This window comes from Arachis ipaensis, chromosome B3 (genome assembly GCF_059453495.1).
Source record: "Arachis ipaensis isolate K30076 ecotype BB chromosome B3, ASM5945349v1, whole genome shotgun sequence".
Taxonomy (NCBI): domain Eukaryota; kingdom Viridiplantae; phylum Streptophyta; class Magnoliopsida; order Fabales; family Fabaceae; genus Arachis; species Arachis ipaensis.
In genome coordinates, this window is record NC_142438.1 from 60,864,204 (window position 1) to 60,874,697 (window position 10,494).

Below are 10,494 nucleotides of genomic sequence, written 5' to 3' on the forward strand. Positions count from 1 at the left end.
GAGAATGGAGGGGGCAATGTAGGGGCCACCGGAGGTGGGTGGTCGCCGGAGGTGATGGTAGGGGGTGGTTGTTTTGGGAGGGGAAGTAGTAGTAGGTAAATGGTTAGTAGAGGAGGTAAGAAGAAAAAGGGAGAAGAAGAATGAAGGGAGCAAATGTGCTCCCCATTAAGTTTACGTCGGTCATCCACGCGTGCGCGCACGGGGAGCGCAAGCGCAAGGAAGCGGGGTGGAGTGATGGCGCGCGCGCGCATGGTGCGCGCGTGCGGCAATGTGATTATGCCCCAGGCTTGAGATGGGCTTGGGGTTGGCTTAACTCTCTGGAATATGTACCAGGATTGCACAGGGGCAAGGGACGCGTGCGCGGCATGGGCGCGTGCGCGTGCCTCACGTTGTGGGCATGTGGGCGCGTTGGCGCCTAGTACGCGCACGCGGCGGAGGTGGTGGGCTGGTGGCTTAGTGCAGGCACAAGAGTGGCCTAACTCTCTGAAATATGTACCAGGAGTGCACAGGGGCGATCGGCGCGCGCGCGAGGTGTGCTAGCGCGTCGATCTGACGATTTGCCAAAGAGTGCGTACGCGCCATGCGCGCGCACGCGTGAGCGGCCTGTGCCTCAGGCATGATGCAGGCGTGAGAGTGGCCTAACTCTCTGGAATATGTATGGAGGGGTACTTCTTGCAATCCACGCGTCCACACACGTCGCGCGTCCGCGTGGACTGTCGGAAATGCTTCATGGGTGCGTGCGTGTTAGGTGCGCGCACGCGCGGAAGGGTGCCTTTTTTCAAAGTTGCATGTTCTCGCACCACTTTCAGCATTCCAACCCTCCAAACAACCACTTTAGGTACTATAGAGGGATGTTTTGACATGATAAAGTACCAAATGAACTCAACAAATGAAACAAAATTTGAAACGAAATCTAGCTACCACTTCATCGATCACCTAGCTACCAAACATGAAGTCAAGTAGTAAGCAAGTATCAATCAAAGAAGAATTCAATGGCTATGTACAAATGGTAGATCTTACCATGGTGGGGTGTCTCCCACCTAGCACTTTTGTTTACCGTCCTTAAGTTGGACGTCCACTAGCTCAAAGTTCTTGTTCAAGAGATGCGTCCCTCAAGAGGAACACTTCAAATTCCTTGGAGTTCTTTCTTTGCTCACCATGGTACAATTTGAGACGGTGCCCATTTACCTTGAAAATATCCAGACTTGATGGGTGGTGCAAGTGATAGACCCTATAAGGTTCTACTTTCTCTACTTGGTAAGGTCCATCGTATCTTGATCTAAGCTTCCTGGGTAGTAATCTCAACCTTGAGTTGTAAAGGAGCACTAGGTCACCGGGTCTAAATTCCCTTCTCCTAATGTTCTTGTCATGAATGGCTTTCATCTTTTGCTTGTAGAGTCTAGAATTGTCATAGGCTTCTAATCTCAAGCACTCCAATTCCGCCAATTGAAGCTTTCTCTCTACTCCGGCTCCACCCAAACTCATATTGCATTCCTTTATGGCCCAGTAAGCTTTGTGTTCGATTTCTACCGGTAGATGGCATGCTTTACCATATACAAGTCTAAAAGGGCTCATGCCAATGGGTGTTTTGTAAGCCGTTCGATATGCCCAAAGTGCATCGGAGAGTTTAGCGCTCCAATCTTTCCTATTCGGCTTCACAATCCTTTCCAATGCATGTTTAATTTCCCGGTTAGACACCTCGGCTTGGCCGTTTGTCTGAGGGTGGTAGGCCGTGGCAACTTTGTGTATGATGCCATACTTTCTCATGAGGCCGTCCATTTTTTTGTTGCAAAAATGGGATCCTTGATCACTTATGATTGCTCTTGGGGAGCCAAAACGACAAATGATATTATTCCTCACAAAAGAATAAACAACATGGGCATCATCCGTCCGGGTGGGGATTGCCTCCACCCATTTTGACACATAATTGACGGCTAACAGGATGTAGAGAAAGCCATTGGAATTTGGAAATGGTCCCATGAAGTCGATTCCCCATACATCAAAGATTTCACAAAAAATCATATTTTGTTGGGGGATTTCGTCCTTCTTAGAAATATTTCCAAACCGAATGCATTGGGGACAAGATTTGCAATAGAGGGAAGAATCTTTGAGAAGGGTTGGCCACCAAAATCCGCAATCAAGGACCTTTCTTGCCATTCTTTGGGGGCCGTAGTGGCCACCTCCTTCGGAAGAATGGCAAGCGTCCAAGATTGCTTGGAATTCGGTTTGAGGTATACACCATCGCACTATTTGGTCCGCTCCACATCTCTACAAATAGGGATCATCCCAAACATAGTATTTGGATTCGCTTTTCAGCTTATCCTTTTGATGTTTGTTGAGATTGGGAGGAAAGGTGCGTGAAACCAAGTAGTTTGCTATTGGGGCATACCAAGGAACTACTTCCGAGATTGCGTGCAAACTATCTAGAGGAAAGGAGTCATTGATAGGAGTGGTGTCACTTTTTGTGTGTTCGAGGCGACTTAGATGGTCCGCCACTAAGTTTTGGGAACCACTCCTATCCTTGATCTCCAAGTCAAATTCTTGTAACAAAAGCACCCAACGAATTAATCTCGGTTTTGATTCCTTTTTGGCCAACAAATACTTTAGTGCCGCGTGATCCGAGAACACTACTACCTTGGAACCAAGAAGATAGGCTCGGAACTTGTCCAAAGCAAAAACAATAGCTAGGAGTTCTTTCTCGGTAGTAGTGTAGTTGGATTGGGCTCCGTCTAGTGTCTTTGAAGCATAAGCTATGACATAGGGAATCTTACCCTCGCGTTGTGCTAACGCAGCTCCTATCGCATAATTCGAAGCATCACACATGATTTCAAATGGTTGAGCCCAATTCGGTCCTCGCACAATAGGAGCTTGTGTCAATGCCACCTTAAGTTTGTCATATGCTTCCATACATTCCTTGCTTAGCTCAAATTTAGTGTCCTTTTGCAGTAGTCGAGATAGAGGTAGGGCAACCTTGCTAAAGTCTTTGATGAATCTCCGGTAGAATCCTGCATGTCCAAGAAGAGAGCGGACTTCCCTCTCGGAGGAGGGGTAAGGCAAACTAGATATGACATTTATTTTTGCCGGATCTACGGAGATGCCTTCTTTTGAAACTATGTGCCCTAAAACAATGCCTTGTTTGACCATGAAATGACACTTTTCAAAATTTAAGACGAGGTTTGTTTTGGTGCATCTCTCTTTTTCAAGGTTACCTAAGCAATGATCAAATGAATCACCGTACACGCTAAAGTCGTCCATGAAGACTTCCATACATTGCTCTAGAAAGTCCGCAAATAGGCTCATCATGCATCTTTGAAACGTTGCCAGTGCGTTGCATAGGCCAAATGGCATACGTTTGTAAGCATACGTTCCAAAGGGGCAAGTAAATGTTGTTTTTTCTTGGTCCTCTAGAGCAATGTTGTTTTTTCTTAGTCGATCAAGCATTTGATCGATGAACGGTAGTGGGAAGTGATCTTTTCTTGTGGCCGCATTCAACCTTCGGTAGTCTATGCATACTCTCCAAGAATTTTGCACTCTTGTTGCTATAAGTTCACCGCTTTCATTTTTGATTGTGGTCACCCCGGATTTCTTTGGCACCACTTGGACCGGGCTTACCCACTCGCTATCTGAGATAGGATAGATGATGTCCGCTTCAAGTAGCCGAGTGACCTCTTTTTTCACCACCTCAAGAATGGTTGGATTAAGTCTCCTTTGAAGTTGTCGGACCGGTCTTGCTCCTTCTTCAAGGAATATGCGGTGCTCGCATACTTGGGGGCTTATTCCCACTAGATCCGCCAAACTCCACCCGATTGCCCTTCTATTTTTTCTCAATACCTCTAGCAACTTTTCTTCTTGTTGAGGAGTTAGCTCTTGTGCGATTATCAAGGGGAGCTTTTGGGCTTCATCAAGATATGAGTACCTTAGGTGGGGGGGTAGTGGCTTCAATTCCATCTTCTTGTCATGATTTGATGTTTGAGTTTCCGGATGGTTTGTATGGTGTGTGGTGTTTAATTTGCTTGGATCTTCATTTGCCTCTTCAATCATGTACTTCTCATCTAACTTTGCAAGGTGCACTTCGGCAACAATGTTGTCAATTGGGTCACACCGGAATAGAGAGTGATTTTCCAGTGGATGCTTCATTGCTTCTTCTAGGCTAAAACTTATGACTCTCCCATCTATCTCAAATGAGTATGTTCCCGAGTAAGCATCTAGCTTAAATCTAGAGGTTCTCAAAAATGGTCTTCCAAGTAGGATGGATGATGCTCTCTCGGTTTCACTTGATGGCATTTCAAGGACATAGAAGTCAATCGGAAATACCAACCCCTTGATATTCATCAATACATCTTCCGCAACACCCGTCACGGTTATTATGCTATTATCCGCTAGGACAAATCTCGCCGTCGACCTTTTTAGTGGTGGTAACTTAAATACCCGGTAGACGGAGAGAGGCATGATGCTAACACATGCTCCGAGGTCACACATACAATCTACGAATTGAACTCCATTGACGGTACAAGTGACCATACAAGGGCCCGGATCATCACACTTCAAGCATTTTCGACCATTTACGCGTCCGCGTACATTGTGCACGCGCGTAGATGCAGAAGTTCCACTCCCAGCTAGCAAACCCGAGAGTTAGGCCTTCACTGTGTGAATGTTGAGCCCCCGGCCCAACACCATCCGCGCGTACGCGCCCATCATGCTGAATTCGCAATACACGCGCAAGCGCACATGCCGCGCGCGCGTCGATTAGGCCACCTGCACTCTTGCTACTTTTACCAGAGAGTTGTGCCAACTCTGGGCCAACATTAGGCCGCCGGCCTGGCTAGCCATCCACGCAGACGCGCAAGGTACGCGTCCGCGCCCATGCCCACATCCCCATCTACGCGTGAGCGCAGAGTACGCGTCCGCGCCTCTCTCTCTATTCCACCAACTGCGCGCCCGCGCCATGTGCGCGTTTGCGTGGATACCCTTTCTCCCATCCACTTCTTTTCTTCTCCTCTTTCTATTTCTTTCCTTCTCCTTTCTTCTTCCCTCCTACTACCCCTCATCCAATACTTCCAAACACCATCGATAACCATTTATTTTAGTTGGTTGTTAGTTAGTTAGTTAGTTAATTAGTTAGTTAGTTAGTTGATTAGTTAGTTTTAGTTTAGTTTTCATTTTATTTTCTCTCTTTTCATCATAAGTGTTGGAGTATTGACTTTGTTTACTATATATTGCTATATCCCTTATTGCCTAAATGCTATTTTAGCATGAATGTTTTTAGATAATCTTTGTTAGATTCTATGATTGAGGTTATATTTTGTTACTTGGTTTTGAGTTCTTCATGCTTACCTTTTGAAAAATACCAAGTGATGAGAATTGTCTTCGAGCTTATAACTCTTTTGAATTGCATGTTGTAGCTAGCCATCATGTGATTTGGATCCTCGATTAGGCAACCTCTTGATGGATGATGTTGTGAATTTACCTTAATGCATTGTGTTCATGATTATATGCATCCATATGTGTTTGGCTTGAATGCTTTTATGCTTCGGTAATGCTTGTTTTACCTTACAAGTTCACTTAAAGCATCTCAAGCACACTAGGATAAGTGAAGTGCATGCTTCTTTTGTGACATAGCTTTTATGCTAATGTGTATTCTAAACCGTGCAATTTAGAATTCACACACCTAATATTTCTTAATGTCACACTAATTCACTCACCTCATTCTAGTGATTTACCTCATTCCAACAATGTATGCTTCCTTGCTTTTATATCTTCTCATCTTATGGTGTTATATTTTTGTTTTTCATAACGAATGCACCACAAGCAACCATGGAAGCGGAAGAAAGAACACATAGCAATCCGGAGAGTCGCCGTACCCCCTTGCTCATCTTTGAGTGCACCGAGGACGGTGCAAACTTTTAAGTGTGGGGAGGTCGTCCGACCGATCGGCGATCTTGGGTGACAAATTTCTAATTCCAATACTTTTGCATTTCATTCTAGGATTTTAGGATTTTTACTTGCATTTTCTTATTTTTGCATATGTATACACAATAAGCTTAGTCAAAATAATGAAAATTTTTCAAGATTTCTATCTATAGGGCATGTCAATTGATTTGAGTGAAAACTTTTCATAGAACTTGCTTGAATTATATATATTATGGATCATGTTTTGAGCTAAGAACACAAGCTTGTGAGACTTGAGCCTAATAGCGTGGTTACATCTTATAACCACTTATTTTTCCTTCTTGTGTGCATTATTCTCTTTCTATGATTGTAATCTTTGATTTGTTTGATTCTTTATTTCCATTATTTTGTGTATTCATGCATTTATATGATTGAGGCCATCATTTCATTTAGCTCACTTACCCAAATAGCCTTACCTTTTATCTTCCATTGTTAGCCAACTTTGAGCCTACGCTTAACCCACTTATTCTTATTTTAGCACATTACAAGCCTCAAAGTGAAAAACAATAATTGTCCCTTAACTTGGATCTTTGATTAGCTTAGGCTAGTGTGTGTGAGTATCATTCAAGTGTGGGAACCTTGGGACATTGGGTGAATAAAAGGGTAGTTTTGTATTGTTATTGAAAATATTGAGAATTGGGTACATACTCGTGTATTGATCAAATGTAAAACCTTATGCATTGATGCTCTTGTATATAGAAAGAAAAAAAATGAGAAAAACAAAAGAACAAAAGAAAAAGAAAAAGAATATGGAAAAGAAAAGAAAAAAATAGAAAAAGAAAGAAAAGGAAAAAAAAAAGAAGAAAAATAATAAAAAGGGGACAAAATGCCCCAAAGCGAAGCTCAATAAGATCAATGCATAAGTGTTGTGAAATGAAAAGGGATGCATGAGTATGTGAAAAAGTGAGTAGAATGGGTAGTTAGAGTAGAATTTAATTGTATAGGTTATTATATGGGTTAAGTGGAAAGTTTAAGCTTATCAAAGATTCAAATTCCAAGCTCACTTAACCAAATATGCATCCTACCTTGACCCTAACCCCATTACAACCTATGAAAAGACCTCATGATATATGTATGCATGCATGAAATATTTGTTGATTGTTAGAAGAAAAACAAATCTTATAAAGCATGATTAGGAGAGAATTGAAAGAATCAACCCTAAACACTTGAGTGAATAGAGTGCAAACACTACCGGTGAGGGTTTGATGCTCAATTACATGTTTTCACCTATGATCATAATTTTCATGCAAGTTTGTAAAAATATTTAATAACTCAATTCAATTGTGGATTAGACTTGCTAGTCCTTAGCCCTTGTGCATATATGTTTCTTGGGAATTGATTTATTTTGACCAAGCACTTGCATTCATTTAGATAGTTGCATATAGGTAGATTGCATTTAGTTAGTTTCCATTGAATAAATGCCATACCCTTACTTCATTCTTGGTTTAAGCATGAGGACATGCTTGGTTTAAGTGTGGGGAGGTTGATAAACCCCATTTGTAGGGTTCATCTTGTGCTTGATTTAGGGGATTTTATACCCTTTTACCCACATTTATCCATTGAAATAGCATGGTTTTATAACTTCTCCTTTAATTGTGCTTAAGAGTGAAAACATGCTTTTTAGGACTTAAAATAGCTAAATCTAATTCTCCTTGATTCCATTAGATGCCTTGATATGTTTGCTAAGTGATTTAGATTTAGGAGGCGAGGATTGGACCAAGGGAATATAGGAAAAGCATGTAGAAATGGAGAACTCATGGAGAAATAAAGGAAACGCAAAATCTGTCAACCCGACCTCTTCGCACTTAATCGGCCATAACTTGAGCTACAGAGATCCAAATGATGCGGTTCCAGTTGGGTTGGAAAGCTAACATCCGGGGCTTCGAAACGATATAAGATTTGCTATGGTTGAACCGCGCATGGTGACGCGTACACGCATAGTACGCGCACGCGCCGTTGCTGCCACCTGGTTCACTTAAAGCAAAACGTGGCCAGCGAATTCTAAAGCCTTGTGGGCCCAATCCAACTCATTTCTGATGTTATTTAAGCCAAGGATTTAAGGGGGAATGAAGATACTTTTCATACTTAGAAGTTAGTTACCATTAGTTTAGTTTTAGCTTAGTTTAGTAGTGAGAGTTAGTTTCTAGAGAGAGAAGCTCTCACTTCTCTCTAGAATTAGGATTAGGTTTAGTTCCAATAATCTTAGATCTAGATTTTAATTCATGCTTTCATCTCCTTCTACCTCTCAATTCTTTGTTGTTACATTCATTCTTCTTCCATTCTTTTGTTGTAATTTCCTTTATGTTGTTCTTATATTTTGTTGTAGATCTAGTATTGTTCCTTCTACTTTCTTCCAATTCAATAAGAGGTAATTCATGTAGGTCTTGTTTCCTTTAATTGTTGTTGTTAATTCTTTACATTTGATTGTTGTTAGAATTAATTCTTGTTGTTGATTTACTATGATTTTCTTTTGTGCCTTCCAAGTGTTTGAGAAAATGCTTGGTTGGATTTTAGAGTAGAGTTTTATGTTCTTGGCTTGGAAAGGTAACTTAGGAACTCTTGAGTTACTAATGTCCAAGTAATTGATGATTGGGATCCGTTGACTCTAGTTCTCACTAATTGAATTAGTGGAGAGTTAGGACTTATGGACTAGGATTGACATAGCTCATTTGACTTTCCTTTACTACTAATTAGAGGATTATTTAATGAGATTAATCCTTGCCAATTCTCATATTGTGGTTAGTGATTAGGATAGAGATCCTTGACCACCAACCCTTGCCAAGACCCTTTTTAGGCCTTAGTTTACTTTCTTGCCATTTATCTTTCATATTTCTTATTAAAACCCCAAAAATAACTCACAACCAATAACAAAACACTTCATTACAATTCCTAGGGAGAACGACCCGAGGTTTGAATACTTCGGTTATTAATTTTAGGGGTTTGTTACTTGTGACAAACAATCTTTTGTATGAAAGGATTATTGTTGGTTTAGAAACTATACTTGCAACGAGAATTCATTTGTGAAATTTTAAACCGTCAAGAAATCCAATCATCACCCTTCTTGGTGGCCATCCTGAAAAGGGAAAAAGAAAGTGACTTTTAAAGCTAAGGGTTAGAGCAAGGGAGAGAGTGGGAAAGGTGGTAATCAATGCACAATAAAGAAGAATGACGTTAACACACGCTCATGAGTACATGTGAAAAGTCATCAATGGAAAATAGCTAGTGCATATGATGACAAGTGAATGCAAGGTATTTATTGGCATGCTGGCAAAGGCATGAGTAGCATAGATCAAGCATTCAATGTCCAAGTTAGATTACCAAGTCTTTCAAACTAACAACATGTTTGTAATAACAATTATATTTAATTAATAAAATATAAAAAGGGTTTTGTGAAAAACAAGCATTTATAGTAGTAGATTAAAAGAAATCTAAAAAATAGTGCACAATGTCATACGGGCGTTTTGACAAACACATAGCATGCATGGTAAATAAGCTATTTGAAAGTATTAAATTGAACATGCAAGCAATCCTTTAAAAAGTAATATATAATTGTCAAATAATTCCTCTAATAATCCACAAATAAAATATAGAAATAATGACCCAAATAAATTTCTAACACCAATGAAAATAATGTAATAAATGAAAGTATGCAAATAAATTAAAATAAAATAAAAAGAAAAATAAGAAGAATGAGAAGGGAAAGAAGGGAAGAAGAAGTAATGAAGAAATAAGGAGGGAAAAGAGAAAATAGGATTTGGGGAAGAGAAACATAAGATATTTTGGCAATTTAGGTTGAGCTGTGCGGCGCAAGTGACGAGGGGGGCACGCGGTCGCGTGACTTCCGCTTTTAAGTTAATCGATGCGGTCGCGTCGGTCACGCGGTCGCGTGACACGTTTTGTGCTACTGACGCGAGGGCAGCCTCGCGCTCGCACAACTCTCTGTTCAAAATATTATTTTGCCAAATTTTGGGTGACGCGATCGCGTGGATGGCCATTTTTGGAAAACGACGCGGCCGCGTGGGGCACGCGTTCGTGTCGGAAGGCTTGGGCTTCCAGCACGAGTCCGACCCAATTCTAGCTCAACTTTCGGCCATACACCCTTGTTACGTCGATTTTCATGACACGCGGCCGCGTGGGCACGCGATCGCGTGGGAGGCCAAAGTTCACACATGACGCGGTCGCGTGAGCGACGCGGTCGCGTGGGGTCAAATTATGCTAAAGGCGCGCCTTCAGCCACGCTTTCTCGTGACTCTCTATTCAATTCTTTTCTCCCCAACGCACTAGTGACGCAGACGCGTCAGCGATGCTGCCGCGTCGCGTGCATTTTTTTTTTTTTTGTAAAATGCAGAATGCAATGCTTAATGTGAATGCTATGCATGATTCCAAGTTCAATAAAATAAAATAAAATTCAAAAACAATCAAAACTAAATAAAATTAAAATTGAAAAAGGAATGATCATACCATGGTGGGTTGTCTCCCACCTAGCACTTTTAGTTAAAGTCCTTAAGTTGGACATTTGGTGAGCTCCCTGTTATGGTGGCTTGT